Raw genomic sequence first — 16,298 nt, forward strand, 5'->3', positions numbered from 1 at the left:
GCTGACAGGCTTGATCTTAGCACATTGCTATGAGCCTTCAGTCAAACTGAGACAAATCTATAGTGCAGAAGCAGTATTAGGAATAGTGGGTGTAACTGCGGGGGTTTCGGCTGCAGCAGGAGCCATAGGAGAGGGGCTGAAAGAGCCAGAGCTGCAGCCAGAGCAGACGGTGTAGGAGAGACTGCAAAAAATGCAGCTGAAGTTGTGGCAGAGATAGCAGGAAAAACGGCAAAAGAAACTTGAGAATTCAGGCAGAGACTGACAAAAGCAAAGGAAACACCTTATAAAAAACTGTAGTAGATCAAATGCAAGAAAGCAGCCGCTTCAGTGATAGATGCAAGTACATAGCTGATACATTAATTATATGCAAGGAAAGAGCCGCTTCATTGATTAAGCTGCAGGGCAGGCAGGACTATCTACTGTGACAGAAGTGTGGGCAGCCACACAAAGACTAGTCAGACCTGGAGAATAAGCTCACAGACAGCTTCAGCAGCGACTCTGCTAAGATGGGATGACTCTTCCCAGCATGAATGCAATCAACTGTGATCAAATGCTGCACGTGAATCAGGGGGGGTTTAACCCTCATCCTACCCACATATTTTATAAACATGGGCTACTGACTGGGGGCATCAAGAATAATTTACTGTAAGAAGCAATGATAATAGCGAAATAATAATGACAAAACATTTTTTCTCAAAGTATCATTAGTTATGTAATTAATGTTATCTAAAGATGAATGTCACTAATATTATTATTACAATTAATTTGCATATATTGTCAAATGAAAATCTATACTTTTCTTCAATACAACGTGCAGCTTCTATCCCAAGCACAATCCACATTATTACTTAAAAGCTTATTGACCCTCTGATTCTGGTATCACTTACTTTTCAGTAAATTCAAGTAAACATTATGTATGTTGTATTTGTATGATGAAACCAATCCTTGAGCCCAATATAAAATAACTGAAATAAACACACAGTCATTCAAACTTCAGCACTTTTTAATTTTGTTTTGTCTTTCAATAAAACCTGCAACATCAGATCTGGCCAGTTCTGATCTGCTTGCCATTTTGCCTAAAAAACAAATGCTGTTATTATCAAAAACTATGTTATATAGCTATATTCCAGATTTATTACAGCCAAGCACATCTCGGAGCTCCGAGGAACCTCCTTCTCCTTGCATTTCCCTCCTTCCCACTCTTCCCTCAAATACTGTTACATTTGTGCTTTTTCCACACTAACACCCTGTCTTGATCATGCTCTGACTGCATGGCATCCATATGCATGGCAAACTATTTTAGTCTTATCATGTATAATAGGACATAAACATTGAACTTGATAGTTATCTTTTATTTTCACATCCGAACACAATGCACGAACATGAAGGGATCGTTTGCATTTGCAGCCAACCCCTCCGCAAACCCCCCCCAGCGGAACACTGGCCGCGGACCGGGGTGGGAATCCCCAAGCTGGAAGACTGTACTGCGTCATGTTAATATTAGCTAGCTAGTTAGCATGGATACAGAGTGCCCCGGACTAAAACTATAAAGGACGTAAGGTGCGTGATATAATAAAACAGTTACTAACTAGTAATGCACGTTAGCATTACGTTACATGCTAACTTTACCTGTTACTTACCAGAATAGTCTCATATACGTTCGCCAAATGGCAGCAGGCAGAAGGCGGCGCGTTTTTCAGAAATACACCGGAGTTAACCTAGATCAGTGGTTTTCAACCTGTGGGCCGCGGCCCCCTAGTGGGCCGCGACGGTATTGCAGGGGGGCCGCCAATTATTATTAATAGAAATTGTAATATTGTAATAAAAAATGTCTAGTCAAAATCAAATAAATCATAATTTGATATATAATTAAATAAATTATCAGTTTATTCAATAAAGACAATTAACAGCCTTGCTTCCGAGTACTTAGTTAACCCGACACAAAAAGCGGGATCGTTTAAATTCTTTTGCAGTGGGCCGCGGAAACATATGTGTTTGGCTGTGTGGGCCGTGAGTTAAAAAAGGCTGGGAACCACTGACCTAGATAATTGTTTATGAATAAAACAGACAAAACATTGAGGTGCCTGCGCAAAGTCGACAAACTAATAACAATATGCCATCTATGTTACTTAAAGCTGCGAGTATTTCCCAGTGTTTCAAACCCAGACCAAAATAAAACTGGATTAATCTAAGGTGTGATATTGTTGCAGTGAAAATGAGCTCTAAAGTAGGCGAAATGAGAGTTTTTGAGGTTAATTCAGAAAAACAGACCATGTATATATATTTTTTTTACATGAAAACAGTATCTCGTTAATTCAGAAAAACAGAGCAGAATTATTTTTTCTCAAGTGAACGCATTACGCTTCCGTAGCGAACAGCCGCATATCCTAAAAAAGAGAAAGTGAAAGTAATCATACCTACAAATTCAGACCCCTTTTGCAGTGGAAGTTTTAGAGACTGAAAGAAGGAGAAGAGACAGGTGAGGACGCAGCTTTTTATGCTTTATGTTAAGTCTAGTTGGATATCTAACATAATTTGTATTTGTCCCATTTGTCTGTAATTGACAGACTCGCATTTATTCTGTTTTTCTTTTCTTTTCACTTCTATACTGTCATTGCACGGTTAATTTTAATTTTATGTCCATTCGAATGCACAGAAAACATAAAAGTTTGGCAAAAGTAGATTATAAAATAAATAATTATTATATTCAATATATTATAGAACTATATTATTATCATTATTATTATTATTATTATTATTATTATTGTTATTATACAATATTATAAGCCTTTATTCTTGTTGTACACATGGTCATTTACTACGGGTACAGGATTTTTAGGAAGTGTTTTGAAGAACTGTGTTTTAAAAACACAAATCAATACAACAGACTTGTTAGCAGACTGTCTGGGATAAGATATTGGGGGGGAAAAAACAGGAGCCGGTAGATTGTTTTGTGTGAAGAAAATATTATGAATGAGGGTGCAACACTCAATCTCTCTCTCTCTCTCTCTCTGGTGCATTCTGGGAGTGTGACTGAGGGCGCATGTGGGGTGAGAGGGCGTCTGTTTGGGGGTTTTTCTTTTAGCGTTTTTTTCTTGCCGTTTTTCAAAAACGGAAAAAAGAAAAAAAAAAAACGAACTGTGCTTGGTTTGCGTCAGTGTCGTTTTGGCTTTGACGGTCTTTTTTGTGGTCGGGTGGTGGGATGCCTTCCGCCCCCGCCGCAGGTTCGCCGTCTCTCTCACTCCGTCACGGAGTCAGGTGTGTGCCTGATCCCGGGATAGTTGTGGAGGACGTGTTGACTGGAGTTGGTGAATTGATTGGGTTTGAGCATGTTTTTTCCGCTTCTCGCATGAACAAGGCAGTGGTTATTTTTGTTACTGAGGAAATTTTTGTTCAGCGCCTGATCGAGCAGGGAATCAGGGTAAGTGGCCGACTCCTCCTGGTTTCTCCATTGGTTGCACCGGCGACGAGAGTTACGATATCGAATGTTCCGCCGTTTATTCCGAACGCAGATATCGAGCGTGAACTTTCCCGTTTTGGAAAGTTCGCAGGCGCTATGAAGTCTGTCTTCTTAAATCAGAGGGAGTAAAATCTTTCCGTGCCACGGGCATATGCCACTCGACATGTCACCGCTACGTGCGCATGGCACTGGCAGCTGCCACTCGACATCTCACCGCTACGTGCGCATGGCAGTGGCAGCTGCCACTCGACATGTCACCGCTACGTGCGCATGGCACTCGACATCTCACCGCTACGTGCGCATGGCAGTGGCAGCTGCCACTCCACATCTCACCGCTACGTGCGCATGGCAGTGGCAGCTGCCACTCCACATGTCACCGCTACGTGTGCATGGCACTCGACATCTCACCGCTACGTGCACATGGCACTGGCAGCTGCCACTCCACATGTCACCGCTACGTGCACATGGCACTGGCAGCTGCCACTCAACATGTCACCGATACGTGTGCATGGCACTGGCAGCTGCCACTCGCACGTCACTGCTACCAGTACAGCAGCTGCCACTGATATGTGTGTCTGTCATCGGTCTCAACGCGACTATACACGTCTGTATACGCCACTGGACTAGAATCCCTGAAACCTACGAAATACCTCGGACGCACCTCTCGTGGAGCCCCCCTCCCTCACTCCCCACACAAACTGCCCGCCCCCTCATCAGCGCCAATCAACACTTATTGTTTTACAAATGAAAGCGAGTTTCACGGTTTCAACCTCGGGTCTGCACAGAAACGTCTTTCTAACAGTGTGGTCTGAGGAATCGTAAAATACATGTAGCCTATATTATAATCAGTGAGAAAAAATAAGTGCAGGAACTCTAATTTTCCGTCATTTGACATTTGTGCGGTGAAAAAAAAATCAAGTCTTTAGGATGTGTTGGTTCAAAAACTATTTTAATTTAATCATTCTTCCAAGCAATAACCTATAGGCATAGGCTACTTTTTTCTAATTCGCAAATGGAATACTGAAAACCATTAAAACAACATGAACCAGACCAGTGTGATACTTGTAGGCCTAACAATAGACTAGGGCTAAAGCTTATGCGATTGGTTGGGACTCAGTGGATGCATATGATAGGGCACTGTCGTGGCTCGTGGGTAATGTAGTCTTTTATCGGTCTTGTGATATTGTCTATTCTCGGGCCACTGTCGCTGCGTCGGATCAGTTTCAGTAAGTACCGGAACGCAGAAAAAAGTGGCGGAACCCAAAAGACGAAAATACAGAAGTACCGGAACTGCGTTCCGCTGCGTTCCGGCCCACTTCAAGCACTGATTATAATTAATTGAATTTGAAATACAATTGAATCCCCATTTCTCGATTCAGCAATTGCGATTTCAGTTTCCCGAAAGTATTTGAAAGAATAAATAAATGCATTTGCTTACTGTCTGTAACAATCGGTGCTAATCTCTTTTTCAGTTTTAAAGTTCGATCAGGGCTAAAAGACGAATTAATTAATGTATGTCGTTAAAATTACCCTGGCATGACATTAATGCGATATATGCATTATAAATGTGCCGACAGACAAAGCATTTTTATAAGTAATTAAGAAAAATGGAAGTTGAAACTTAGAATTTGTAAAAACTGTATGAAGTCCAAGCACACAAAAGACTACTGATTACTATCTCAATCTCTTATGAGATGGCACAATACGCTTTGCACGTAAACACTGATGACGCTACCTTCGAAAAAGATTGCACAGGTATGAGCACACGAAATACTATAAATTACCAGTAAGGGTCAGTCCCAAAAAGGCAGCTGGCAGGGGGAAGTGACGTCACAGGCACCCGTCAAGGCAGGTAGCGGCAGCTGCCACTTCTGTCCGTCGCTAGTGGCGCTAAACAGTGACAGGAGCCGTTCGGGAACAGTGCCTGCCGGTAGTGGCAGGTCCCGTGACAGGTCCCGTGGCAGGTCTAGTGGCAGGTGCCGTTCAGATACAGTAGAGAGGCACCTACCAACCGCTCATGGAAGTAAACCAGAGATTCTGTGAATCGGCTAGGATAAACTGGGATACGGAAATAAATTGAGGACTTGTTTAATCATTGTATGACTATGCATGATGTTATTGTTGTTGATTGCAAAACTCTTCATTGTCATATTTGAGAAGACAATGATTGTACTGTTTATATTTGTGGCAGTGGTGGCTTGATGGTTAGGGTAGCGCACTTGTAATTGAAAGATTGCAGGTTCGAATCCCCCACCAGCAAGTCACCACTAAGGTACCCTGAGCAAGGTACCGTCCCCAAGCACTGCTCCCCGGGCGCTGAATTAGCTGCCCCTTGCTATGTCACGAAAGTCACATATGGGTCAAATGCAGAGGTCACATTTCATTGTTGTGCACTGGGTGCTGTGGTGTGTTGACAATGACCACTGATCACTTAATTCTAAAAAAAAAAAAAATTCTTATTATATTTATTCATTTTACAATGTAATAATATTTCTTATTACATTGGAACATCTCTAGGTACTATTGTTATTTGGTATGTAAATTAGGCTATTTAATTTCCTCAACTTCTATAGCTAAGGAAGCTTTGTATAAAATTACGTTAAAATTCCTGCATTTAGTTGTACTATTTATAATTATAATATTCACAAAATGATCATTAAGCCGATGTACAGAATCTCTGGTTTAGGCTACTTCCAGGAGTGGCGGGTAGGTGCCTCTCTACTGTATCTGAACGGCACCTGCCACTAGACCTGCCACTGGACCTGCCACTAGACCTGCCACGGGACCTGCCACTAGACCTGCCACTACCGGCAGGCACTGTTCCCGAACGGATCCTGTCACTGTTTAGCGCCACTAGCGACGGACAGAAGTGGCAGCTGCCACTAAGAACTGGCAGCTGCCACTTCTTAGTGGCAGCTGCCGCTACCTGTCTTGACGGGTGCCTGTGACGGAGTGGCAGCTGCCGCTACCTGCCTTGACGGGTGCCTGTGACGTCACTTCCTCCTTCCAGCTGCCGTTTCAAGACTGAACCCCCTCAGTAAATTACTCCGGACGTGTGTGCAGTTATGTATTGGATAATTCATGATGTACCTGTGAAGCAGGATGGGCAGTTATGAGCACACAAAAGTGCTAATTACTAGAAACAGATTGCGGTCTAAGTATATTACGGTACAATAAAAAAGACTTTCGTGTTCATCATTTATTTTTGATCATAGAAATGCAAATAGGGAACATTATAGAGGTCTTATTAAAGAAGTGGTTGGTGTGATTATATATATCGTGTTTCTTGTCACTTTATTTCTGTCACTTTAGGTTGCTGTTACTATATATTAAAAGCAACATAGTATTATAATTTAGATTGAAACGTATTGCTTAATTTAGCCTTGACAGTAGTCTTAATATTAATGACAATTTTAATTTTCTTGATCTCCTTTGGTTGTTTAATAGTAATTTGAGAGAATGTTGTGACAGATGCATACAGAGAATACAAGATCAAATGACTAGTGTACAAATGAACGGTGTAGGAAATGGGGTCGTTATAGGCCTCTGAATTTGTAAAATTTGATAAAACACTGGTGCTTAAGGTATGAAGACAAATGGGTGAGGGATAATTAAAAATAAAGGGGTATTCAGAAACAATTTAAACTTTACGCAGATTTGCAAATAGTTGGTGTAACTACATAAAACAATGTATTGAAATGTGACCAAAAACAAACAATAGCCTACTCAAGGACATAAACAAATGTCAAAGATAACATGCGTGTGAATTCCCATCTCGACAAAAATACATAGAAAAACGAATGTTTTTATATAGTCTCCGACAATATTGGGTAATTTACAAGTGCTCTGAAAGCTTATTCCTGCTAATCCTCTGCTAACCTCCGAAGTTACAAAAAATACCGTGCCCACCACCACGCAAAATGACCCACCATGCAGTCATTTTCGCCGCGCGCACCTCTGCGAGTATAAGCCAAGCTTTAAGTGGTGACAGTCGCACGTAGCGGTGACAGGTCGAATGACAGTCGATATGTGAAGACACCAGGTCGAGTGACAGGTTCCTATGGCCGTGCCGGGTCCCGTGAAATGCGCCGATGGCCGTGCCGGGTCGGTTGCCATGCGCATATAACAGTGAAACATCGAGTGCCATGCTCATGTAGTAGTGACATGTAGAGTGGCAGCTGCCACTGCCATGCACACGTAGCGGTGACATGTCCAGTGCCATGCTCACGTAGCGGTGACATGTGGAGTGGCAGCTGCCACTGCCATGCGCACGTAGCGGTGACATGTGGAGTGGCAGCTGCCACTGCCATGCGCACACAGCGGTGAGATGTCGAGTGCCATGCGCACGTAGCGGTGACATGTCGAGTGGCAGCTGCCACTGCCATGCGCACGTAGCGGTGAGATGTCGAGTGCCATGCGCACGTAGCGGTGACATGTCGAGTGGCAGCTGCCACTGCCATGCGCACGTAGCGGTGAGATGTCGAGTGCCATGCGCACGTAGCGGTGACATGTCGAGTGGCAGCTGCCACTGCCATGCGCACGTAGCGGTGAGATGTCGAGTGCCATGCGCACGTAGCGGTGACATGTCGAGTGGCAGCTGCCACTGCCATGCGCACGTAGCGGTGAGATGTCGAGTGCCATGCGCACGTAGCGGTGACATGTCGAGTGGCATATGCCCGTGGCACGGAAAGATTTTACTCTTACGGTCTTAAATTGTAAGAATCCTGCTCTAAGGCATGTAGTGTCCTTTAGGAGACAGGTGCTTATGTTTTTAACCGAGCCCAATTTGGATGTTTCTTTTAGGGTAATGGTTGAGGGGAGGGCTTATATGCTTTATGCGAATACGGGGAATATGAAGTGTTTTGAATGTGGGGATATCGGGCATAAACGACTCGCCTGCCCACATAGGGTTGGGAGTGGTGAGAGGCCAGGGCCTAGCTCTGTACCTCTGCCTCCTGCAGTTGAGGACACACCTGAGCCTGGTCTGGGGGTGTTACAGGTTGAAGTTGGTAGTGTGCAGGAGGGGGTTGGGGATGGTCAGAGTGATGAGTTAGTGGTGGCGGCACAAAGTAGTGAGAGTGTGCAGCATAGTGTTGAGGATGTTCAGGGGGCTCGTGAGTGTGTGCTGGAGGACGGTGGAGCTGATGATCGTGTTGGTAGCCATGAGGTTCAGGGTGCGGTGACTGATATTTCTGTTGTTGAAGGCAGATCTGGAGATGCTACAGAGGATGTGGATGATGATGCTTTCTCGGATATTTCAGATTTTGCGTCTCAGGGTAGGGACGATGCAAGCGTCTATTCTATTCAGGAGGTTAATGAGTTCTTGGATGATACTTATGGTAAGCCCTCTTAGGTGTCTGATTTTTTTCCGGATATGGGTAAACTTGAGGCTACGATAGTGAGAATGGTGAAAACCGCAACATATGATGAGTTGAGTCAGAAGAAGAGGTTTCCGCTTAAGAAGATTCTGACCAGGATACGGAAAGGGAAAGCCCCTGCTTCGCGTGTGGGGTTGAAATGAGTGTGGTTGCTGATTCTTTTTTCCCCTCTCGTCTGTTTCTTTCTGCTCCTCTGTTCTCTTTGTTTTTTCCTTTATTTATTTTTTATGGAGTGTATTAGGGTGGGGTCTTTGAATTTGAATGGAGGCCGGGATGGGCGTAAGAGGGCTATGCTGCTGGAGTTTCTTAAACTTAAAAAGGTGGATGTTATTTTCTTGCAAGAAACTCATAGTGATTTGGGGAATGAGCGGGACTGGGGTTTGCTGTGGGATGGGACTTATGTTTTGAGTCATGGGACAAATGTGAGCGTGGGGGTGGCTATTTTGTTCTCCCCTAGGCTCAGGGTGGCGAAGGTGACCTCTTGGGAGGTTGAACGAGGGAGGGCCTTAATTGTTCAGGCCACTATAAATGACATTTGCTTTTGTTTTGTTAATGTCTATGCCCATACCCATGGTCCTGGGCGTGTGCGATTGTTTCAGAGGTTGGCGAAGGAACTGAGATGGTGTAGTAGTGATTCCGTTCTTGTGGTGGGGGGAGACTGGAATTGTACTGTAAACTTTGTCCTGGATAGAAATGGTGAAGAGCCACACCCCCCATCTGGGGGTGAGCTCTCTAAATTGCTCCAGGAACATGATTTGGTTGATGTATGGCGGGAAAAGCATGAGAAGGAGAAGAAATACACATGGATTAAAGTCAATGAGGAGAGAGTGAGTGCGGCCCGGCTGGACCGGCTGTACATCAAGAACTCATTTGGCAATAGGGTGTTGAGAGTTTCTATCTCACCCTGTGGTCTTTCTGATCATCATTTTGTGGCCATGGATTATATTTTGTCTTACACTTCTCGGTCCTCCTTGTATTGGCGTTTTCCCCTTAACCTTTTGCATGATGTTTTCTTTTGTGATCAGTTTGCTGTCTTCTGGGGGTTCTGGAAGTCCCAGAGGTCCAATTTTGAGAATCTTCTACAGTGGTGGGAGGTGGGCAAAACCCAAATCAGACTGCTTTGTCAGCAGTATGCGGCCCATACTGCCAGTGTGGTTAGGAGCACTATGTGGAAGCTTGAGGGTGAGATTAGCCACATGGAACGGGAATTGATTGGGGGCAGACGTGCGGGCGATGTAGGTGCTCTGGGAAATGGTAGGAAGGAGTTGGGCTCCTTTCTCCAGGAGCGGGCAAAGGGGGCTCTGATAAGGGCCCGTTATACCTCTTTGAAGGACATGGACTCTCCAACCTCCTTCTTTTTCAATCTGGAACGCAAGAACCGGGCATCTGCGCAGATGCTATACCTCCGGGATGCGGAGGGGAAGGTCACGACGGATCCTGCGGAGATGAGGAAACTTGCAGTGGACTTTTATGCCGATTTGTATAGCACCAGCAAGTGTGACATCTCGTGCGTTGAGGAACTTTTATCTGGCTTGCCGACGTTGGATACAACTCAAGCGGGGCTTCTGGATGCGGACTTTGGCCTTCAGGAGCTGACCGTGGCTGTTCTGCAGCTGTCTGCAGGTCGTGTCCCTGGGATTGATGGATTACCTGCTGAATTTTATAAGCATTTTTGGGGTTTGTTGGGACGGGATTTGTTGGATGTTTTTGAGTTTTCTTTTTGTTCTGAGGTGTTGCCTGTGAGCTGCACTAGGGCGGTCATGTCCCTTCTCCCGAAGAAGGGTGATTTGGGCCTTCTGAAAAACTGGAGACCTGTATCTTTGTTATGCACGGATTATAAAATTTTGTCCAAATGTTTGTCAAATAGGTTGAAAAAACATATGGGTGAATTGGTTCATATGAATCAATCATACTGTGTGCCTGGCCGCACCATTATGGATAATTTATTTGTGTTGCGTGATGTGATCGACTTGTCACGGTTATCTGAATGGGACCTGGGTCTGTTGTCGATAGACCAAGAGAAGGCGTTCGACAGGGTTGACCATGGCTACCTATTTAATGTGTTGAGGGCTTTTGGGCTTGGGAATAAGTTTGTGAAGTGGGTGGAACTGCTGTATGCTGGGGTGTCGGTGATCTTGAAGGTTGGTGGTGGGCTTAGTGTTCCAGTGCCGGTGTGCAGGGGGATTAGACAAGGCTGTCCTATTTCTGGTCAGTTATATAGTTTGGCTATAGAGCCTTTGCTCTGTCGGCTGAGGGGTGAGTTACACGGTTTGTCAGTGTTGGGATCGCGGACTCTGGCACTTTCAGCTTATGCTGATGATGTCACGGTTTTTATTAGGGGAGAGGATGACGTACGGGTGCTGAGCAAGAGCCTGGCCGTCTATGAGCGGGCTTCTTCTGCAAAGGTGAATTGGGCTAAATCGGAGGGGTTTCTTATGGGGCAGTGGTGTGATGGTGGCCTGCCAGGTTTGCCTGAAGGTCTGCAGTGGGGTAGAGCTGGTATAAAGTTCCTGGGTGTTTATCTGGGTACTGCGGAATTCCAGGATAGGAATTGGGAGGGCATGGTGGATAGAGTATGTGCTAGGTTGTCTAAATGAACTTGGGTCCTGCCCCAGCTGTCCTATAGGGGGAGGGTCCTGGTTGCCAATAACCTGATTGCCTCTATGCTGTGGCATGTATTTATGGTACTGGAGCCGCCATCGACGCTGGTGGAAGTGTTGCAACGGAAATTGGTGGACTTTTTTTGGACTGGGGAGCACTGGACAAGAGCTCCTGTTTTGTATTTGCCGATACAAGAAGGTGGGCAAGGTCTTATAGACTTGCGCAGCAGGATCACGGCTTTCCGGTTGCAGGCCATACAGCGTTTTGTCTTTGAAGAGGACTTGATGTGGGCAGACACTGCGTGTGCTCTCCTGAGGCGAGTGGAGAACATGGGGTACGATAAGCATTTGTTTCTGCTTAATCTGGGAGTGATGGATTTTTCAGTGACGACGCCTTTTTATCGATCGATTCTGCGGGCATGGTCTTCTGTTTTTGTGGTGACTAGGGATGCTCTGCAATATTTTGCTGCTGATGAAGAGCCTCTTTTTTATAATCCTATGTTTCCGGTTGGACTCTTCCAATCTCCGACTGTGCAGGCCTGTTTCAAGAGGGCAGGCCTGACGAAGCTGGGGTCCCTCAGGGTTGGTGGCTCCTGGAGAACATTGGATGACCTGCGGGCTGTGACTGGGGTTCAGTCTGGCCGACTTCTTTGGAAAGCTCTGGAGGACATTGTTTGTGCGCTACCGGAGGCGGCTAGGACGGTGCTTGAGTCGGGAGGGGGCAGTCCCCCCCTTTTTTTTTCTCCCCTACTCAGGGTCTCTCCTGCTGTAGAGGGTCACCGAGAGGAAGTGGGGTTGCTGCTTTCTCTCGTGGCTTTTCAGCAGGTGGCTCTAAGGGATCTGTCCAAGAAAGCTCTGTACCGAGCATGTGTTAAAGTGCTGCATTTTCGGGCGCTGAGTGGACTGGCGGCTTCCAGGTGGTCAGGTTTGTTGGGGCCTGGATCTTCCCCACAAGGACGTTGGAGGTCCCTGTACAAGTCCCCCATTGAGAAGCGCACAGCGGATTTTCAGTGGCGGATTGTGCATGGGGCAGTGGCTACGAACAGACACGTATCGCACATTGACTCTACAGTTGGGAGGGATTGCCCTTTTTGCTCTGCAGAGGAAACGATGGAGCATCTGTTTTTGAGGTGTAATCGGCTTTATGAGTTGTTTGCGGTTCTGGAGGAGTGGTGTGTCGGTTTTGGGGAGGTTTTTTCTGTTCAGCTTTTCATTTATGGACCGAAATACTGTAGTTCCCAGAAGGCTAAGGTGTGTCTGCTGAACTTCGTGCTGGGCCAGGCTAAGATGAGTATCTGGCTGTCCCGGAGGAATAGGATGAAGGGGGCAGGATCGACGAATCCTAGCCTCATGATGAAGGGCTTGGTGGCAGCACGCATAAAAATAGAACATGCTTTTTTCGGATTGACTCACAACCTTGTGACTTTTTCGGAGGTGTGGGGTTATGGTGGGGTTCTGTGTGACTTGACCCATGATTGGGACTTACTCTTGAAGTTTTAGTATTGTTGTTGATGGTGTCGATTGTTTGACCCGCCATATGTTTTTTTGTTGGGGCCCATTGTATTGGTTGTGTTTCTATGTTGGTTGCCCTGGCTAATTTTTTCTTTTGTTTTTTTTCTTTTGGTTGATTGTTTAATTTTGTTTTTGGTTTGATTGAGTTTGTGGTAACGACCCATTTTGTGATTTGAAGTCGCAGTAAGGTTTTTTTCTGTTGTTGACTGACAAAATAAAGGCTGGTGCAAAGTCAAAGTCAAAGTCAGCACTAACTGAACTTTATATGTGATGCTGTCACTCAGTCCGTTTGTTTTCTGCAGTGGTTTGAAAGGATTCGTCACATTTACCTGATTATGTTTTAAGTTGTACTGTTTTATTCTCCATCATCGTTGATGAGAACATTTCACTATTATTTATGGATCCAGAGCATTTCAGCTTGACTTGATTTGAACAAATAATGAATGAGTGACTAAAAGTAGCACCTGAATTCACTCATGATTTTATAAAAAAATTTTCACACTTCCACTAACTAGCAAAGCCTAAAATATCATGTACTAAAATGAAATGAAAGTCATTTTACCCACAGTATCCAGTTGTAGTGTAACTTTCATGGACCCCCACAATCCCAAAGTCTTTAAATGTTTTACCCATTAGAAGTTTTTAGTTTAAAGTAAAGTAGTTGTTGACCTATTTTATGAATTCATTGCATCACCTTTCTTGATGCATGCCCCTGTATAAAACAAGCTTGTGAGGTGCATCATGGTCATGATGAGTGTCAGCCTGTCAAAGAGCAAATGTTCTAGTCTATAATGCATCAGATAAATCAGCCATCTAACGTGTTGTATGTTATTCAGTACCAGTACTACCAAATGCCTTCCCTCCCCTAACCTCATTGCATGTTTGGGTCTTGGAGCTTTAGCCAAAGAGGGCAAAAAAATTAAAATAAATGGAAAAACAGTGAATGAGAGTGCAACTCTCCACTCTCTTGTAGACTCACCCTTTCTGTCTCTGTGTCTCTCTGCCACCCCTCTCTCTCTCCAGACCTTGAGATGAATTACAAAAAAAACAAGATACATAAAAAGACGCTGGCAGGTAAGTCCACAGTGAATCTTACATCCAGCTAAACTGATTGAATACAATCTATAATACATTTCTAAATGATTAATTTCTTCATTAATCTAAGACCGAAACATTCAGAGCACAGCAGCCCTGGACACCATACTGTCACAGTTAACTTTTATAGCGTGGTTATTGCCAGTATTTATAGCAAACTAGTTAATACCATGTTTATGAAGAGAGTAGTGACAGTTTAGTGTAGATTTCAAAAAGTTGAATAAAACTCTCAAAAAGTGGATAATGAATAATAATTTTTAAAGTCAAATCAGTCATAGTAATAAATCAAATAAAATTACAAGGTAATTTAATTCTTAAATGAGGCAGTACTGATTCTTCATGTCTGTGTCAACTTTCAAAACCAAAAGTCTTTTATTATAAGACATTATATTTTTGCCATATTACTCACTCCTAATTGAAGGGTTAGTGAATGTAGGTGAGGCTTACAGGATATTGGCTCTAGTAGCAAACACTTTATTTTATTTTAAAATGTAAAATTTTAGATGGAATGTCGCACAAGGGCTGGCCTCTGGGGGTTACTCAAACCATATAATGAAAACCATGACCATATTAGGTACCACATGAGTGGCCTGGAGAAATGTCTGACCTTTTTCTGATTTCATTGCAGCTCAGGGCGTGCTTCATATAATAGATTACATTGACAGGCTGTCACGCCCCGCTCCGTCCGCTCCCGATGTGTGCCACGCCCACCTCATTACCTCCTGTTTTCACCCTGATTGTTCTCACCTGTGGCTCGTTCTCCGTGGCATGTCTTGTGTATTTAGTCTTTGTCTGAGTCTGTCTTCGGCAGACTCACCATTAATGTTGCCTGTCGTGATTCCCCGGTCCCGTTCCTTCAATAAATCCCCGTTTTTGCCCTACTTCCTGACTCCGATCGCCTGCTTCCCTGCTCGTTTTTGCCCGCGATCGTGACAGAATGGTGAGTCTCCGCAACACGCTCAGCGCTACTGGGGAGAATCTCCCTATGGAGGAGGAGGTGATCAAGTGGACCGACCTGCTCGATCTCCACCCGGATCCCGTAGCCCGCCGGCTGGTGGCTAGCAGCTGGGAGCTCCTGGACAGGAGGTTCCGCACCGGTGAGGAGCAGCTGCTCGAACAGGTGGAAATATACCTGCGACGGCTGAGGGAGCGAGCGGCAGTCTGGCTACCCCACCTGGGGTATACCGCCGGGCAACCGCCCCCCGACTCACCACCTGCGACCCCAGTCTCTAAAGGGACTGCTCCACCAAAGCGCACAACTGAGCGCAACGCGGCTACGGCCGCTCAGTTCCCCAGCACTGGGGAACTGCCTGGGAGAGGACCCCAGGAGAAGGACCTACCCTGGGTCCTAGAGAGCCCCGCTCTCGCCAGAAAAAGGCGCAGGAGGAAGAGAACTACCCCGACGCTCTTCTTGGGAGCCTGCTCCTTGCTCCCCGCCTGGGAGGACCCCGTCGCTACCCACCTAACCAGCGCCCGCCTGGAGAAGCCGCCTCCTTTGGAGGCGTACGGCTATCGGCCGGCGCGCCTGGGGCACGGTGGGATAAGCGCAATCAGGGACGCTATTCCCCGGGTGCCGAGAGCCCCTAAAGGAGCAGCGCCTCATCGCTCAGCACCCCTCCTTCCTGCACCGGACCTGTCCGATCCGGACCTGCCGGCCACGCCGCCTGCTGCCTCCGCCGATCTGCCCGCGGCTGCGCTGCCTGCTGCCGCCGCCGATCTGCCCGCGGCTGCGCTGCCTGCTGCCGCCGCCGATCTGCCCGCGGCTGCGCTGCCTGCTGCCGCCGCCGATCTGCCTGCGGCACCGCTTGACCCGCCTGTCCTGCCTGACCCGCCTGTCCTGCCTGACCCGCCTGTCCTGCCTGACCCGCCTGTCCTGCCTGCTGCAGCTGCCGCCGCTCTGCCCGCGGCACCGCCTGCTGCAGCTTCCGCCGCTTTGCCGGCGAACCCGCCTGTCCCACCTGACCCGCCTGTCCTGCCTGCTCTGCCTGCAGTCCCTGCAGCTGCCACCACTCTGGCTGCGGCACCCTCCGCGGTGCCCCCTGCTGGCCGCGTGATGGCGGCACCCGCCGCGGTGCCCCCTGCTGGCCGCGTGATGGCGGCACCCGCGACGGCGCCCCCTGCTGGCCGCGTGATGGCGGCGCCCGCGACGGCGCCCCCTGCTGGCCGCGTGATGGCGGCGCCCGCGACGGCGCCCCCTGCTGGCTGCGTGATGGAGGCGCCTGTCCTGCCGGCTCTTGACCTGCCCGTCTCGCC

General features: G+C 46.6%; 1 long non-coding RNA gene across 1 annotated transcript in view; it reads left to right on the forward strand.

Annotated features, from left to right (window-relative positions):
• Nucleotides 1-1,479: 1,479 nt before the first annotated feature.
• LOC140582328 (uncharacterized) overlaps nt 1,480-16,298 on the forward strand; it is a 160,697-nt gene continuing 145,878 nt past the window's right edge. The window contains exon 1 of the long non-coding RNA XR_011985261.1: nt 1,480-1,560. This is a non-coding gene — a long non-coding RNA (uncharacterized lncRNA). The remainder of the gene's footprint in view (nt 1,561-16,298) is intronic.

The sequence above is a fragment of the Paramormyrops kingsleyae genome, chromosome 24 (assembly GCF_048594095.1).
Source record: "Paramormyrops kingsleyae isolate MSU_618 chromosome 24, PKINGS_0.4, whole genome shotgun sequence".
Taxonomy (NCBI): domain Eukaryota; kingdom Metazoa; phylum Chordata; class Actinopteri; order Osteoglossiformes; family Mormyridae; genus Paramormyrops; species Paramormyrops kingsleyae.